A 17,317-nucleotide genomic window follows, 5' to 3' on the forward strand; every position below is an offset into this window, starting at 1 on the left:
TAGTACAATCAACCATCGAGCTAGTTTAGGACACGTTTAAATTTCAACCACCGGGATGGTTTAGGACACTGTCATAATTTCAACCACCGAGCTGGTTTAGCCTGACGGTCTCAACTTCACATATTAGACAATAACAAGTATATCGCTTTTCATTTTGATTTTCACAATTAGCAAAAAATAATATATTTCTTTTCATTTTTGAATTTCACAATTTCAATCACAATTTATGTCAGAATTGCTTGTTGTTTGTCATGAACCAGCATCAGGATGGTTGAAGACAATCACATTAAGTCCAAGCCATCCCAGTCTAGAAATAGTGGTATATGACCCAAATAGCAAGAAATCAAATTTAACGAATTTAAGTTCTAAGAAACACAATAGTTTCAACCACCAGGATGGTCAATAACTAATGTATATTCAATCACATTAGTTCAAGACAATCACATAACTGGTGATTGAGCTGAAGCAACCGCGATTGCATGATGTTCCAACCACCGGGATGGTTTAGTAAAGTAACAATGTATTGCCATTAATTTATGCCCAACCATGCCACCTGGTTGGAAAACAACTAATGTCTGTTCAACCACGCTGGTTCAAGATAATCACATAACTGGAGATTGAGTTGAACCAGTCTATGGTTGAATATGATGTTCCAACTTAGTTTGTCTTTCCTTTTCTTGTGTTCTGTTGAAGCCCATAGACTTCTTGAATCAGGATGATCATGCATTTCTTCTACTCTACGTTCAACCGCCGTCGCTGCTAGAGCCATGTTGTTCCTTTTGATTGAGAGCATCTTCAACATTGTGTGCCCAAGCCATTTCTCTTTTGTTTTAGGAGACACCAACATAGCTAATGTTGCCCTCTTTGCAGCTAGTTGATCTAAGTTGTGCACCCCTTTCACTTTTCTTCTCTATGTTCAACCGCCCGCTGGAGCCATGTTGGTCCTTCTGATTGAGAGCATCTTCAACATTGTGCGCCCAAGCCATTTCTCTTTTGTTTTAGGGGACACCAACATAGCTAATGTCACCCTCTTTGCAACTAGTTGATCTAAGTTGTGCACCCCTTTCACTTTTTGTAGGCCATTTCTTAGGTTAGAGAGCATTGTTCCTTAGGTAATTTACCTGAATGGCCTAATGTTGCTTCCTCGAATGCTCCCACCAATTGTGACACCACATCTCGTGTTCTTCGCTTCGATGGCAATGATCGAATGCATGCATCTGCAACCACTTCTTGTTATTGCTCTACAAGGAGTCTTCTTTTTTCTTGTTGTTTCTCCCTTTGTAGATGTCACAAAACTGTCTTCTGTGCATCGTTTTCCTTGACCCAGACTCTGTTCCTTGTGCCTTGACTTGGCTTTTCAGCTTTCCTATCTTGTAGCCTCTATCTACTTCTCTTGCAAGCCATGATGATCTACATGTTGCCATTGATGCCATGGCCACAATTAGTCCATAATAGACCTAGAGAACCTAGCCGGTGAGGCAAGCAAAGAATAGAAGACAACTTACCTGAAAGAAGACAATGGCAAACCAAAGTGTGGGCAAGGCCACGTCGAGGTGCGTGTAGGTTGCAGGGAGTTTGTAGGGCGGGGGCAGGTTACAAGTACTTAATCTTCCAAGATTTGATGGGTGGGAGGTGTGAAAATTCAAAATTCAATTAGCAAAGTTTCAGCTGCCGGTTTTTTCCCCTCCGGCGATACATGTCAGTAGCATTGGATATCCTAAATAAGTGCAATGTGGCCTAAAATTCTTCAAAACACAAATAGCCCAAAGAGCATGCTATCGGGTTTGATGCTATCCATTATTAAATGCAATGACCTTTGGCATGCTTATGAGCCATATAGCAAGCAAGTGCATGGAAAAATAAACAATTCAAAATTGTAAATAATGTTGGATTTATTAAAATATATTTTCACATGCACAAATTGCACTTTTCCAACTTCTTCCATTTTAGGGTGAATCTAGATACCAATACCAACAACTATCAATGTTTAAAGACCACCATGCAGTAGTACCACTAGTTTGGATTCCAAATTTTCAATCCATTTTGGTTTTCAACAAATCAAAAAAAAGTTATGGTGCGTTCCCTCAAATGGGTATGCATCACTTTAGCACAACATTGGAGTCCCATTAACCCATGCCTGATGTTCTCATTTAGGTGTGTCCTTGGGTTGAGGAGAAGCTTACATAGTATACTTTTGAATGATTACTTGGCTGCATGTATGTATAGAACAAAATTTTGATGTTTTTGAATAAATTGCTATATCTTATAGTCTTCAGGATGCATGCTTCACATGCAACATAGCACTTGTATGCTTTAATGATCTCGTTCCAAATCCTTATTCCATAATTTCTTGCTCTCATGTTCAATTTTGAAATGTGTACTACAACTTGAAGATAAATTTTGCCGAATTCCGTTGAGCAATGCATAAGTTATGGGTCATGCAAGATACCTATATACAAAAAAGTCCCTGAACCTCACAAAAAAAGGCTACACCCAAGCAAACAATGACCCACAAGTTCTCTATATGTGCTTTGGGACTGCTTTGAAAGTGCCTTAACATTGATTTGTGGCTGCTTGTCCATTGCTTTCTATTTGAAGAGTGCTTTACATGTGCTTTGGCAGAGCTTTACATGTGCTTTACATGTGCTTTGTATGTGCTTCGTACTACTTTGGCAGTGCTTTATGACTGCTTGTTCTTTTATTGATTGCTTTTTGAGTGCTTTTCCATTGCTACGTGTAATGTGCTTTCAAATTGCATGAAATTTACAAGTTCTCTATATGTGTTTTGTTACTGCTTTGAAAGTGCCTTAACATTGATTTGTGGCTGCTTGTCCGCTGCCTTCTATTTGAACAGTGCTTTACATGTGCTTTGCATGTGCTTTGGAAGAGCTTTACATGCTCTTTGGTAGTGCTTTTCATGTGCTTCATGTGTGCTTGTTATTGCTTTGCATGTTCTTGTTATTGCTTTGCATGTGCTTGTTACTACTTTGGCACTGCTTTATGATGGCTTGTCCTTTTCTTGACTACTTTATGAGTGCTTTTTCACTACTTTCTATTTGTAATGTGCTTTGCATGAAATTTACAAGCTCTCTGTATGAGCTTTGTGACTGCTTTGAAAGTGCCTTAACATTGATTTATGGCAACTTGTCCACTACTTTCTATTTTAAGAGTGCTTTACATGTGCTTTGCATGTGCTTTGGCAGAGCTTTACATATGCTTTGGAAGTAATTTGCATGTGCTTTACATGTGCTTGTTACTGCTTTATTAGTGCTTTAACACTGATTTGTGGTTGCTTGCCCATTGCTTTCTATTTGAGGAGTGTTTTACATGTGCTTTTCATTGCTATGACAATGCTTGCCCACTGCTTTCTATTTAAGGAGTGTTTTAGATGTGCTTTTCAATGCTATCACAATGCTTTAGTGGTGCTTTGTCACTGCTTTCTTTTGTGATTACTTTGCTATGTATGTGTTTTGGCATGTTATTTGCATGTCCTTTTTACTTCTTAGATTCTTAGCTTTTAAGCACAAAAAGTGTACCGACCAAACGTGCTACCACCCACATAGAATATTATGTTACTCACAGTCCTGAAGTCTTTGTCTCCTTTTCACCACGTTGGGCATCTTCATCTTTGTCTCCTCACTTGCCTTGTTGTCGAGAGTTCCAATCCTCATGGCACATGAAAAGAAACCCCCAATCTAGCCACAATGTCAAACTGCTTGTGTTGTGTGCGAGACTTTGATGAAATTATAGATCTTTCCAAGTATAGTTCAACAGCCAAGGGAACTAGATGAAGAAGATGAGAGGATTACAAAGAGGATTATTATCTCCTAAGTGTTGTGATGCTAAAAACTGATATTTTTCATTTGGCATTGGTATTTTTTTCTCTATGTTTGATAAGAGTTTTAGTATCAAGTGATAGCCTAGCGGCTCTCACTTATTTCTGTTTTCTAAGATATTGTATGGGATTAAGAGGATGAGTGGAATGGATCATTGTAAATACCATGTGTATGAATGATAAATACCTTGGTATGGGGTGAGAGTTATTTGTGTATGGGATACTATGGGGTTGAGGATGTGGACATATGGAAAAGAGAGGGACCCTATGGGCTCCATGTGGGGAGACTCTTGACTTACCCAATATTTTAAGAGTCTTGAGCATCTTTTGATGGGTTTCATGGCAAGAGTAGCCAAAAAGGACATGGATGGTGACATACGGGCTTATGTGATTGATGGGGAAAGGAAACTATAGGCAGCAATTGTAAATGGGTGAAGGAGGGTGACAAAATCTCTATAAAAGGAGACCTCCTCTCCCTTGTTCATCATCTCTTCCACCATTAGCCCTCATATTTCTCTAGCTCTAGTCTCCTCAAGCCTCTTACATGAGCCTTCTCTCCCTCTTGTAGATATTCTCTTATGTAAACTCTTGAGTCCATCTCTCTCTAGTTCATTCTCTCTCTATGAGTAGTCTTGGAGCTTCTGCTCCTCTTGTACATATGAAATCTCTTCCTCTCCCTTGTGTTTATAGTATTCTGAGTTGCATTGGAGTGGAGTCTCACTCTATTCGTAATAAAGGTCACTTGAGGTTCTCTCTCTTGAGTGTCTCTTCCCTTTTTCCATTGCTTTCTCTTCCAAAGTGCTCAAAAGTGTTGTCTATTCAGCTACTCATTGCGTATACATGGTTTATCTATTTACCAAGCCACAAAGGGAGCTCTTACTTCCCTCCTAGGCGACCTCTATGTGACTTGGATCGTTGATGAAGTCTAAGCATGGAGGTAGTATTTTGCCAAGTCGGTAGAAGGCGTAGGTGTTTTTCATGATAGTTTGACCCCCTGTCAATATTTTGCTCATAATGATCCGATTTGAAGGAAACTTATATCAATGCGAAGATCCCTTTGAGGATCATCATACTATGTCTTCAATTATTATAGTAGATTGCAAACCAAAAATCTATGACTCTCTACATGTGACTATTTCTTTTTCAGACAGTTTTATCCCCATCCAGTAAACTGCCCATATCTTTCCGATTGCTTCTCTGCTTCTTACGAAACTTCTATTAGAGCGAAGCCCATTTTAAGGCGCATCTTAATATGTGTTTGAACATTTGATATCATGTCTGTACTGAAAGTTATGGGTCTCTGTGTCTTATGATATTTTGCAAAGTGTTTTGAGGTAATTGTAAAGGTATCTATGAAGGAGGTGCAATGTTTCCCCGGAACCTAGCCACCCAACCCAATCAGCCCCTTCAAACTCCTCGATATATATCAATTCATGTTATGTTGAGCCACAAGATCTTCTTTTAACAACGTATTGATCTTCTCTTTGGCACAAACCGGCTTGCTAAGATTATGGCCTCCACTGATCCTTTCCTTCTCCCTATGCTTGAGTACAACATCACTTGGGATGTTACCATCTTCATTCTCATCTAAGGGAGGAAAGTATGGTGTGGTCTCTGGGTATAAAAGCTTCTTTTTAATGTCCCTTTCCCAATGATGATAAATATCTCTATCACGCAGTTCGAAAGCAGTAGGAAGTGAAGAGGTGCGTGCAGTTTATTACCCCCAACTTCATGTCACATCTTTTGGTGGAGACGTCGGGTACGTTTGGTATTGGATTCATCCCACCTTACTAAATGGTTTTGGGTGTACTTGATTGCATGTTATGCCTAGTATAGGCATGTGTTTTCTGATGTGATAAAGAAGATGCCTAGAAGAACTCCGTGCCCGTTTAAGAGAACTAGAAGATTGTGAAGGTGATGCTCAAGCTATTCGCACAGTCATCATGATCATATCCTTTATGTTTGCACTCTTGAATATGTTGGTGAATCGACAACACCGCAGTAGTAGCACAATGATAGATTGGGGATTATTTCATGCACTGGTAGCTTGGTGTGAAGAAGAGTTGAGTCTTTGGGTAGTTTTTGACTATAATAGTGGAGTGGTGATTCTCAATGCTTTCAACTTATTTTGCTATGCAAATGATGAAGAGTACAATATCTTGAAGCTGTTATGTGCACTTCCAATTGTGATGACAAGGGTGATTCTTGAATGCATGTATACACAATTTTTTCATGGTACTGGTTGGTCACTTATTTTTGAAGATTTTGGAGGATCACATTGTGGAGGTTTTTCAACAAGTGGTTATGCATAATAAGTTGGTCTTGGTATACTAAGGCTTTGTGGGATCTTGTTTGGATCTTGTTTGGGATATTATTTGGATCTTGGTATACTAAGGCTTTGTTGGATCTTATTTGGATCTTGTTTGGGATATTATTTGGATCTTGGTGTTTCTTTTTTGTGTTTCATCATGGTTAAGATTCTAGTGTTTCGAGGGACCTAAGAGGAAGACCCGGAGTCTTATCTTTGGAATTTTGTTCGAGGATACCGGCTTTGTGGCCATAGCAAAGCGTTTTGCCTCACTATCTTTCAACGGCCCCATTTTGGCAATTTTTCCTAGCATGCATTATTCCTCTTCATTCAATGTAACATGTTGAGCATGCACCATATTTCTTGTAGTAGGAAAAGTCTCTCTTACTCTAATTTTGGTTATAGGTGAAGCAATACCTTTCTCTGTGTCTTTTTTTGAAATATGAGTAGACATATGAGATTCGACATTCATCCTTTAGAGCACTTCTTTGTTTTTTTCTTTGAATTCAAGGATCACTGGTTGAAAATAATAGAACATATCATGCCCTTCGACAATCGGAGCTTGACCAAATCTGTTAGAAGAGATGGCACTGCGCACATCTACTGCATCATCTAGCATCTATAGGTACGGCAATAACTCATGAAGCAAAATAGAATCACCACAATCTATATCAAATTTTGTAGGGAAAATGCAATTTTTTGCTGGATTAACACAACCCATGTAAGGCGAAACATCAATGAACACTGTTCTTGTTGGTTTGCATTCCTCTTTAAAACAACCACACTCTCATTAATGGTTTAAGCTCCACTTCCACATTCATCCTATATAGAGAGTTTATACATGGTGACCCCCCCGAGTGGATTACTAAAAAAAAGAAAGCATTCATGTTCATATGCTTAGTATACCCCCTCAAGTTGTTGAATCTATACCCTTTCAAGTTATTTTAATCCCCAAAACTACATATCCTTACAATGCCAAAAACAACCTTTGCATAATAGATAGAGTGGAGTCCAACATTATTTAGCATTGCCCAAGTGCTCCCACTAAGAAAAGATTTGGCCAAGTGGGCAAAACATATTTGAGCATTCATATGAAGTGAATAAGGATAGAAACAACAATTTACGCTAATTCATTCATTACGATCAAGACTTAACACACTTTTTAACATTTATGAACTCATAAATAAATTTGGATGTGTATCACACTCCATACAATTACAACATGGAAACACATCTTTTCATGAAATATAGAAAATTTAACATATTCAAGAATACATATGAATGCTTGAATTATGGCAATGAGATAGAAGAAATTTCCAAGTAATATTCAAATATCTTTGGAATGAAATTAATACATCATATGGAGAATATAGCAAGATAACATATGGAAAACACGAACACCATATAAAAGGACAATTTCAAGGACCTGTTGCTTCCTCTTCTGTTTCCCAAAACTTTAAAGCATGTTTTTGTAAATGCTCACACTGCTCTTCATTGAAGGGTTGAAGCTCTTTTTGTCCTGGTATGGTATCAATTTCTTTATCCCCTCCACCTTCAGTTGTATCATCTTCTTTTGGTACCCCCTCTATTGCCAATATTGGTTCTTGCAAGCCAACCCATTTTTGAATTTCATGATTACTGTAAGCATACGTGCAACAGATACTTTCCACCTTTGCCAACTCCTCATAAGTCTCAACAATTGAAACAACACACCTCTTCCAAGAAAGAGACTCTATTGCAGCAAGCCCCTCAGAGAACAAGTCCAATACATACTCATCTTCTCGACAAAAACCCATGATCATGTCTTTCATGATACTTGAACATTTTCTTTCCAAGGACAATTCAATGTCAAATTCATCATCATCATCCTCCTCATCACTTGATTCTTTTGCACCACTTGATTTTTCATATTTTTCATCTACAACATATATTGATGGCTTACATTGTGCATTGGTATAGCACTCAATATCATTGAAATGCTTTTCCTTGCTTACCAATACACATGCAATTAAGCCATCCATAGATCTAGTGACAAATATATCTGCGGTTTCAAAATTAAGGCAACCGAAGTGTATTTTATATTGTTCGCATGTCTTATTAATGCATTCTTCAAACATGATACATGATCCATGGTCAAGAACACCACAAGAAGAAATTGCACTGGGGGAGAAGCGATTGTCATCAAGCTTTTCAACAAACACTCAAAGCGATCCTCATTCCAGATCCTCGTTCCAATTTCTACTTCTACTTGGTCCATACATCACATCCAAAAAAGCAACCCCTATTGCCATTGGCTCTTGGTACACATTATGTATAAATTCCATTCCCTCCATGTTTGAACCGACTCTATAGAACCTCCAAGGCTGGGTGGAATTCGGTCCATGACTTGCACCTTCACTTTGTCTTATAATCCACCTCAGATACCCCTTTGCAGCATCAGGCAATGGTGGAGTTTCCTTGCCCTGTTGAAGCTTCACTTTTAACCATTAGTCAAAGCAACCATGAATCTGATGATACAATTCTGGACTAATTTTAAAATGTAATCTACACTCATCCCAATTTTTTAACATTAAAGAAGGCCGTTCTGCCGATATAAACATATAAAGTTCTTCTTGTAGTGCAGCATCTCTCTTGATCTACATAGCTCATCCTTCAATATCAAGAATCATGGCATCAGTCTTTGTTTTAGCTATGACTACTCTACCTTCCTTAATGCCATTTTGAATATGACCAATTTGATCATCACTCAATCCACGCAAGCATCTAAACATTGAGACTGTGGGTTGCCTATGGCATTTTCCATCTTGTGAATATTTGCCTGCAATGTAATCCTCAAGGATGGAGATCCAACCATCATAAATGGCATCGCTTGTGATGATCATATGTACATCCTTTGTGGCAAAGCTATTGCCCAATGTTACCTTGCCAGTGTCAATGAAAGCCTGCAAAATATATGAATCCATTAAAATGCAATAATTAAGAAAATAGACCAATGGAAATTAATTTATAATTAAAATCTGTACTTACATCCCAATTCTCATGATCTGGATGTCCTTTTGCAAGCCCTTGTTGTGCTTTCTTTGGTCTGTTAAAGAGAATCCATTGACTCCTCACCTGCTTAAGTATATCACTGTATCGAGATTGTCTCAAGATATTTTGAGACTCCAGGTTTGCCATCTTTGATATCTCCACACAAAAGCGTGCGGGACAATTCACTACAATCCTCACCTAGCGGGTGCAGTAGTACTTCTTTCTTTGGGTCATGCTATTATCATCATTAGATGTGAATATTTTAGTAGCATGAATTGAATGTTGTCCAGATAGTATCCAATAGTGGCACTTGGTTTAATCCATTTTATCTACCATTTCTAGGGGCTGCTTTGTTTCAGGATTGAAAGGCATTAAATCCGCTACAACAGCAAGAGGCCTAGAGTTATAACCGAAGTCTGCACCAAGCTTCTCCACATGCTCTTTGTTCAACCCTCTATATACATAGCTTGGAGGAGCTTTTTGACATCTTGCAACTGGAATTGGAAATCTTGCATGCAACCCGAATGGGTAGTATTTTTCATATTCCACCAAGCCTGATGGTTTCTTTTGCCATTTTTTTCCTATGACCTTTCCACTTGGCTCCAATTCACTACCACTGCTTCTTTCCACAACTGCTAGCATACCCTCTGGAGGTGTTCCTTCCTCTGGTACATCAATTATAGTTAGCTTTCCTTTCTTTGCCCCTTCTCCGCTACCACCTGGTGCTTGAACCATAGTCGACTTTCCTTTCTTTGTTCCTTACCCACTATCTTCCCCACTCTTGTGCTTCTTTAATGTTGCTGAAACTTTACGATATGATTCAATGATTGTTGTCACTGTGTCAATTTCATTTCCATCAACTGATTCAACACTTTTCCAGCCTCTTGAGTGCATGTTGTCATCTACATCAGACTTCATATGAGATGCTTCATAATCACTAGGATCCAAGAGAAATTTCTTATTTTCATTTATAATGATCAACAATCCAATATCTCCCTCTTTTCCAACCACATCTTCTGTGATTTGATGTACCGATCCAACACAAGTGTATGCACTTTTACTAGGTAACAAAACAAATAAGTGAACTCGTGTCAATTATGCTCCCTCAATACTATATATGTCAAAGTACCAAGGTATACTTTTTTCTCTAAATCCACTTACAACTTTCTCAACCTTCTTCACATTTTTGTCTTTCCTGTAAAAAATCCAAGCAATATACAAATTATCATCTTTATATTCTTTAATGTTAAACAAAACACATTATCGATAAACATATCTGAAATAGAATCAAGAATTGACACTAGACATAGTGGTAGATTTGAGAAAGCACTAGGGTCTAGGGAGATTTGGCTGTGCGGCCAAATCTTATGGGCTTCTTTTAAAGCACCAGAAGGGGAGGTTTGGATGTGTGGCCAAATCTTATGGGCTTCTTTCAAAGCACCAGAGTTTGGGGAGATTTAGCCTTGTGGCCAGATCTTGTGGGCTTCTTTCAAAGCACTAGGGTCTGGAGAGATTTGGCCATGTAGCCAAATCTTGCTAGCTTCTTTCAAATCGGTCAAATCTTTCTAGCTTCTTTTAAATCACCTGGATGTAGGGAGATTTGGCCGTGCGGTCAAATCTTGCTAGCTTCTTTCTAATCACGAGGGTCTATGGAGATTTGGTCGTGCGGCCAAATCTTTTCAAAGCACTAGGGTTTGGGGAGATTTGGCCATGCAGTCAAATCTTTTCAAAGCATTAAGGTTTGGGGAGATTTGGCTGCAATGCTAAATCTTTCTAGCTTTTATAAATTACAAGGGTTTAGGGAGATTTGGCTGTGCAGCCAAATCTTGCTAGCTTCTTTCTAATCATCACAAGGGTCTAGGGAGATTTGGCCATGCGGCCAAATCTTTTCAAAGCAGTAGGATTTCTTGTGCTATTTGGGATATATCTAAGGAAGCTAAGGATTTATCCTATTGGGGCTTCTCCCTCATCTTATCCCTTAAGTGTATCGCCATCTTGCTGCATAGATCAAACGATGTGGGATTCATAGCAAACAAATGATCATGTAGCTTAGCATCTCGTAGCCCTATGAGAAAGTGTGGTAGAAGTTGCATGTCAATCATCCTCTCATGGGGTTCACATCATGAGTTCAGATGCTTAATCCTAGTGATATAGTCTCTTAAGGAATCAGTGTCCTTCTGCTTCACCTCATAAATATGGTTAAGCGGGCTCCACTTGGGACCACTGGGGGCAAACCCCACAATGAAGGATTTACACAATGTGTCCCAATTTATTTTCTCCACAGGGTGTAAGGCTCTAAACCATTGTCTAGCCTTGCCATCAAGACTCAAGCTAAAAGCATTAACCTTGTCTAGATCCCCAATATCACCAAAGGTGTCATGGATTTGTTCAAACCGCTCAACATGGGAGACTGGTTCTCCTTCTCCTACAAACTTAGTGATTAGCTTAGAGATTGTGATAGGCTTACTCCTTGAGGGGTCGTTATCCCTTCCTAGAAACATTGGTGGTGGACCGTTTGTGATATAGGAGGAGGTTGTGGAATGGTGGGCCCTGTCCCGTACATTGGTGGTTCTGATGAAGGGTTCCATGGATTTGATGACAAGAGGTTGGGATGGGAGGATCCTGGCCCACTAGGCATTGGCATTGTGACTTGGGTCAGGTTGAGCCTAACAGGTTGGACTGGAGGTCCTCTAGGGAGTGGTATATCCCCTGCAGGCATAGGCTTATAAGGGGAACTTGTTGGGTAGGGAATATCTCCCATGTTTTGTTGCTAAGAAGACATCATAGGGGATTCTGAGGTGGAGGGTCTTAATTGTGGGCCTTCATGGTTACTCCTCTGTCCCCTTTGCTCTAGATTCTAAGACCCTTATGAGAATCTGGGTCCAAATCCATCCCCATGGAATTGTCTATCATCAAAGAATTGGTACAATGGGGGTTGATTGCCATTAGGTATTGTGGGACTTGGTTCCCTGGGTATTGCTTCTAACATCAATGGTTGGGTTGACATTTGAGCCTCTGACATTGTCCTAGTTTGTCTAGCAAAAGGGTTTAGCCACTCTACTAGGTCTGTCAATCCAAACCTTCCCATGATGTTGGAAAAGGTTTCCCTTCATGTCATTGCTATTGCTATAGAGGACGGTAGGAGAGTGGAGATCAATGGGGATGGATTCTAGAGCTACAAACATTGGAGGGCTCACCCATGTCTCTGTCCTAACTCAGGGACTCCTCCGAGCTAAATAATTCAGCTAGTTGTGGATCTTTCAATGAGTGAGAACTGACTTTTGAGCTTACTGACCCTGAGGATGCCAAGGTAGGTATGGAGGTCAACAAGATTATATTTGAGGCATTGTCTTTAGGCTCAAGGTGATCTTATAGGACTATTCCTGATCTCTCAAGATCATGTGTTCATTGGCACAGGGGAGACCTCAATTCTAAGTTTATTTCAATGCAATTTGCATGCAAATTTCATCATTTCTTGATTCTCAGGGTTCCAATTTTCATGTGCTTTTTCTTGCTTTTGGTGTTCCCAAAGCTATCCCTATGACCGTGGGGATAGGGCTAGGGCAACGATCGATGGGATAGCAAGTCGACGGGATAGAGCTATGGCAACGAGTCAAATCCTATTTGACCACTGAGATAGAGTTATGGCAACAACCCATGGGGATAGGGCTAAGGCAACAACCCATGGGGATAGCAAGTCGGCGGGATAAAGTTAAGGCAATGATCGGCGGGAAAGAGCTATGGCGATGACCCATGGGGATAGGGCTAAAGCAACGATCAATAGGATATCCTTATGGCACTGAGTCAATGTAAGTTTGACCAGTGGGATAGCTGTCTGACAGTAATTAATTAGGATGTCTCATTAGGTACTGACATGTGTCAGGTCGGTGGGATAGAGTTAAGGCAATGGCCAACGGGATAGCAACTCGACAGGATAGCGCTAAGGCAATAGGTCAACACAAGTTTGACCGATGGGATACGGCTATGGCAATAGTCAAGGGGATAGCACTAAGGCAATGGGTCAATGCATGTTTGACCATCAGGATAGAGCTATGGCAACGGGTCAATGCAAGTTTGACCGGTGAGATACAGCTATGGCAATAGCAACGGGATAGCACTATCACGCCGACCCATGGGGATAGAGACATGCAATTTTGCCGACTGGGTCTTGATTATTCTTGATGATTTGGAAGTCTCTATTCATGTTTTTTTGTGATGGAGGGATGCTAAACTATCTAATCTACCTACTCAATGAAAAGAACTTGAAAGAAAAACAACTTTTGAAAGCCAAAATGCAAGATTTCTTGAGGGGCGAGTTTGACCACACAAAACCACTTTGAAATTCAGCATGAACCATCATTTTTTGTTGTTTTTTCTATGTTTGGACGTCATACACTATGTAGAAATCTTACAAACTAGGTTCCTATCAACTCAAAACACTAAAAAGCATGAACAGCAAGCTTCAAATGATCCAAAATGACTTTCCAACAGAAAATGACAGCTTTCCTAACTTTTCCTTCCAAAACTCTCACTTCTTCACCCTTTCCTCTCCTACAACTCTACTAACAAATCTCCAAGTTAAGCTTGAAGCCTTGTGCATTGGGTAGATAACGAAGGAAGACAAGTGCAATGCAAAAACATACCTCCATTCCCCGGCAACGGTGCCAAAAATGTGTGGGTCTCGGTGGTGACTCACGTGTCATGGGGATGTTGAAGAGATGCCAATGGAACCTCCACTCCAAGCTACTCCTTGTGAGAGCAATGCAAGGCACGAGCCATCCGCAAGTGTCACTCAAGCGGCCTCTAGATTGTTGCAATGTGTTTCCACAAGAGAAAGAGGGAAGGGGAAGAGGGGAGAAGAGAGGGGAGAAGGGAAGGAGAAGGAGAGGAGAAGGACAAGGGAAGAGGAGAGTGAAGGGGGATGGAGTGGCAAACACAAGGGCACTACAATGGAAACAAGAGAACACCCAAAACACTCTCTTGGAAGAGAAGAGGGAGCTTGTATTCAACCTTTTGCAAACAATAATGAAGACCAAAGTCAAACGTTTGGCCTTTTATATAAGTCACCTTTTGAAGGGAGGGCCAACCCCAATCTCTTTATACCAATCTCCCTTCTCATTATTTTACCATCCTCTTGGGCCCATCTAGCTCCAAAACACAGTCCTGGCTCTACGGACTTCCCACTATCCATCCAATCACATCACTTAACTAGCGGTGGCATATTGTTAACCAATCTGTTAACAAAATGGGACTCAATGTCCATGAGACTTTGCAAGGGACTTAAACTTTCACCTATATTGGAGGACCTTGAAAAGTATCATGGCCATTGGATCCCATTTGGATGGTCAAGAACAAACATTTCCATTTTTTTGTCCATGCATTCCCTCTTTAGGTTTTAAATAATGCCTTGGTGTTATTCTAGCCAGGCAAAGGGAACCCAATGGCCATGATAATTTGCAAGAAACTTAATCTCACCTACATTGAGGCCCGTGCAAGATACCATGGCCATCGAATCCCATTTTCATGGTGAATAATGAACATTTTCATGTTTTTGCCCATGCAACCCCTCTTTTGGTTCATGAATAATCATAATGCTATGCTTTATGCATCAAACTGTGTGATGGAACCCTCACCAGCTCCATGTGATATATAAAGAATAAATTGGATAGTGCTCAATGTCCTATCAACAAAAAAACATTATCAACATTGTTTTCATGACGACGTTAATATTGATGAAAATATCATTTCCAGTAAATTTTCAAAGTGTTTTCCAACATAAATATTGACGGAATAGAGAATGGTCAATGATTAAATAAAATGGGTTCAATTTTTGGCATGTTTTGTTCTCATGTATGGATTATGATGTTTTAATAATCATGTGTAACCTTTGTAGATGTCTTCAAGCTCATCAGAGTTTGAAGAAGAAACTAGTAGAGCAAATCTTTATCAACGAGTCTTCTGTGATTTTGCACAATGCAAAGGAAAAATGAGGACATTAAGCAACATATCAACAACACACATAAAGAGATATGGTCGCTTTCAATCCTTACCAGAGATACAGTTGAGCTTTGAGGTAGAAGTCATGTTTTAGCTTCTTTATGAATGATTTCATTAAATTCATTTCATGTACTAACTTTCTGTGCTTGTATGTGACTTATGAGAGATGATAAACTACTTATTTTCATACACGGAGATGAAATTGTTCCAAGACGTTTGAGAGCACATGCATTGCATAATCATCCTTACGAGTCAACATTGACCCAAGGATATCAAAGCACTAGTCTAAGGGAAGACAGAGAACTGAAAGAGCAACATAATAGAGATAGTGAAGAGGAAGATGACCTGAATGAAAATGAAATAATGTAGGACATGATTAACAATCACTTTGATGCTCCTTCACCACAATCAACAAGCTCAATGTATTCATAAGGTATGTTAGAGGCTATACAAATGCATGTCAAATTTATGTGATCATTGCAAAGGCAAGTTCCATTGTTTACCGACATGAAAATGCAAGTGGATATCATTAAAAAATATCAAGAAATCATTGATTCTGCAAACGAGACTTCTTGCAATTGAAGCCATATGTTTGATTGAAAAGGAATTTCCAATGAGTATCATGGACATCGAATTGCATTTTCTCGTGCACTTGGCAAATGAAGTGGCATACACAGGCACTTTGCATAGCTAATGGATGTTTTCTTAGAACGATTTATGAAGCTGTTGAAAGGATATGTAAGACAAAAAGCAAGACCAAAGGGAAGCATGGCAGAAGGTGGGTTGGTGCAAGAGTCAATGTTTTACATTACAAAGTTTCTATTATGTGAAGATTGTAGAAAAGAAGACTAAAGAGGAGGACGAAGGCAAATCCACGAATCCATATTCTCGTCATAGAAATGCTCCAAACCAGCCATAACAAAGAGCTTGTAGAGAGCTTCGTATGTAGAAGGCTAAAGAGGGAGTTAAACAATTGCCATATGAGCTTCAAAGAGCTTGCGTAGTCATGTATTAAAATATTTGCTGCAAAGGCCAAGGCTTGTGTCTTGAGCTGGCCACAATACCCAAGTAGATTTGACTCGGGTTCTTCATTCCAAAGAAGCTATTCTTTGACTTGAACGTATCTAATGCCAAGCAAACTAACCTAAGAGAGGCTAGAGCATATCAACAAACGTGCTAAAGAATGGCTTGAAGCATTGTGTACATATACAAGTATTTCACAGTGGACCCGAATAGCTTGAATCTCTCCAAAGCTCATGCAAATTGGTTGCTTAAGGCTTGGGCCGATCATTTGCTTTCTGCTGCTGTGAGCCAAAGCGTTGTTCCTTCTCCTTCTTTCCTGCACTCACAGCAAGCAGTTTTTCTATTCGCACAGGAAAAAAATGCATGGGTAGACAAGGGCCATGGTTTTTTGTTTCATTGGCAGACTACTCCAATCTTTGGATTCCTTCTTTGTCCTCATACATCAAACGTACCTTAGCTACATTCAATAAGGCACTCGTATCCACCTCTCCATACATCCATTACAACCCACTTTTAGAGTAATCAGTCTGGGTGGTCAAGTACTTTTCTTACTCCCCCTTCTCTCTCCTAATAGCCAAAGGTTGATCAAGTGGGTCTCATCAAGAGCATATTCCTTAGACAAACATCAAGGGATAAAGTAAGTATCATCTTATATTAGCCCACAAGTCCATAAATGAACTATCAATATTACAAGTCTCATAAAAACCCAATAGAAACCTAAATATTTTCAAGAGAAAAACAAAAGATCATATAAAATATCCCCTTTACTTTTGTCGTGAGAGGTCCACACAAAGATCTTCTTCAATCCTTATGCATGTATCCCATTAAATCCACTGGATGCAATATCTGTGGATGTGCACAGATTCCTAGAAAAAACTTTTAAAAGCAGAAAAGGATATGTACACCCAAGAATCACAAGGGACTAAGGGGAACACACACACATGCACGCACGTTCGCACACACAAAGAGAGAGAGTTAGTTGCATATAGATCTACATATATAGGGTAATTAGTTTCCACATAAATTTTGGTTAGCGGTTACGACTCAAATTTACGACTCAAATATGCATTGTGTCTTATTGTTACCCTTTGGAATATATTTTCTATTTAGTAGTGAAGCCACTT

Source organism: Dipteris shenzhenensis, chromosome 33 (genome assembly GCF_047967505.1).
Source record: "Dipteris shenzhenensis isolate YYH24624 ecotype China chromosome 33, Dip_SZ_1.0, whole genome shotgun sequence".
NCBI classification, from domain to species: domain Eukaryota; kingdom Viridiplantae; phylum Streptophyta; class Polypodiopsida; order Gleicheniales; family Dipteridaceae; genus Dipteris; species Dipteris shenzhenensis.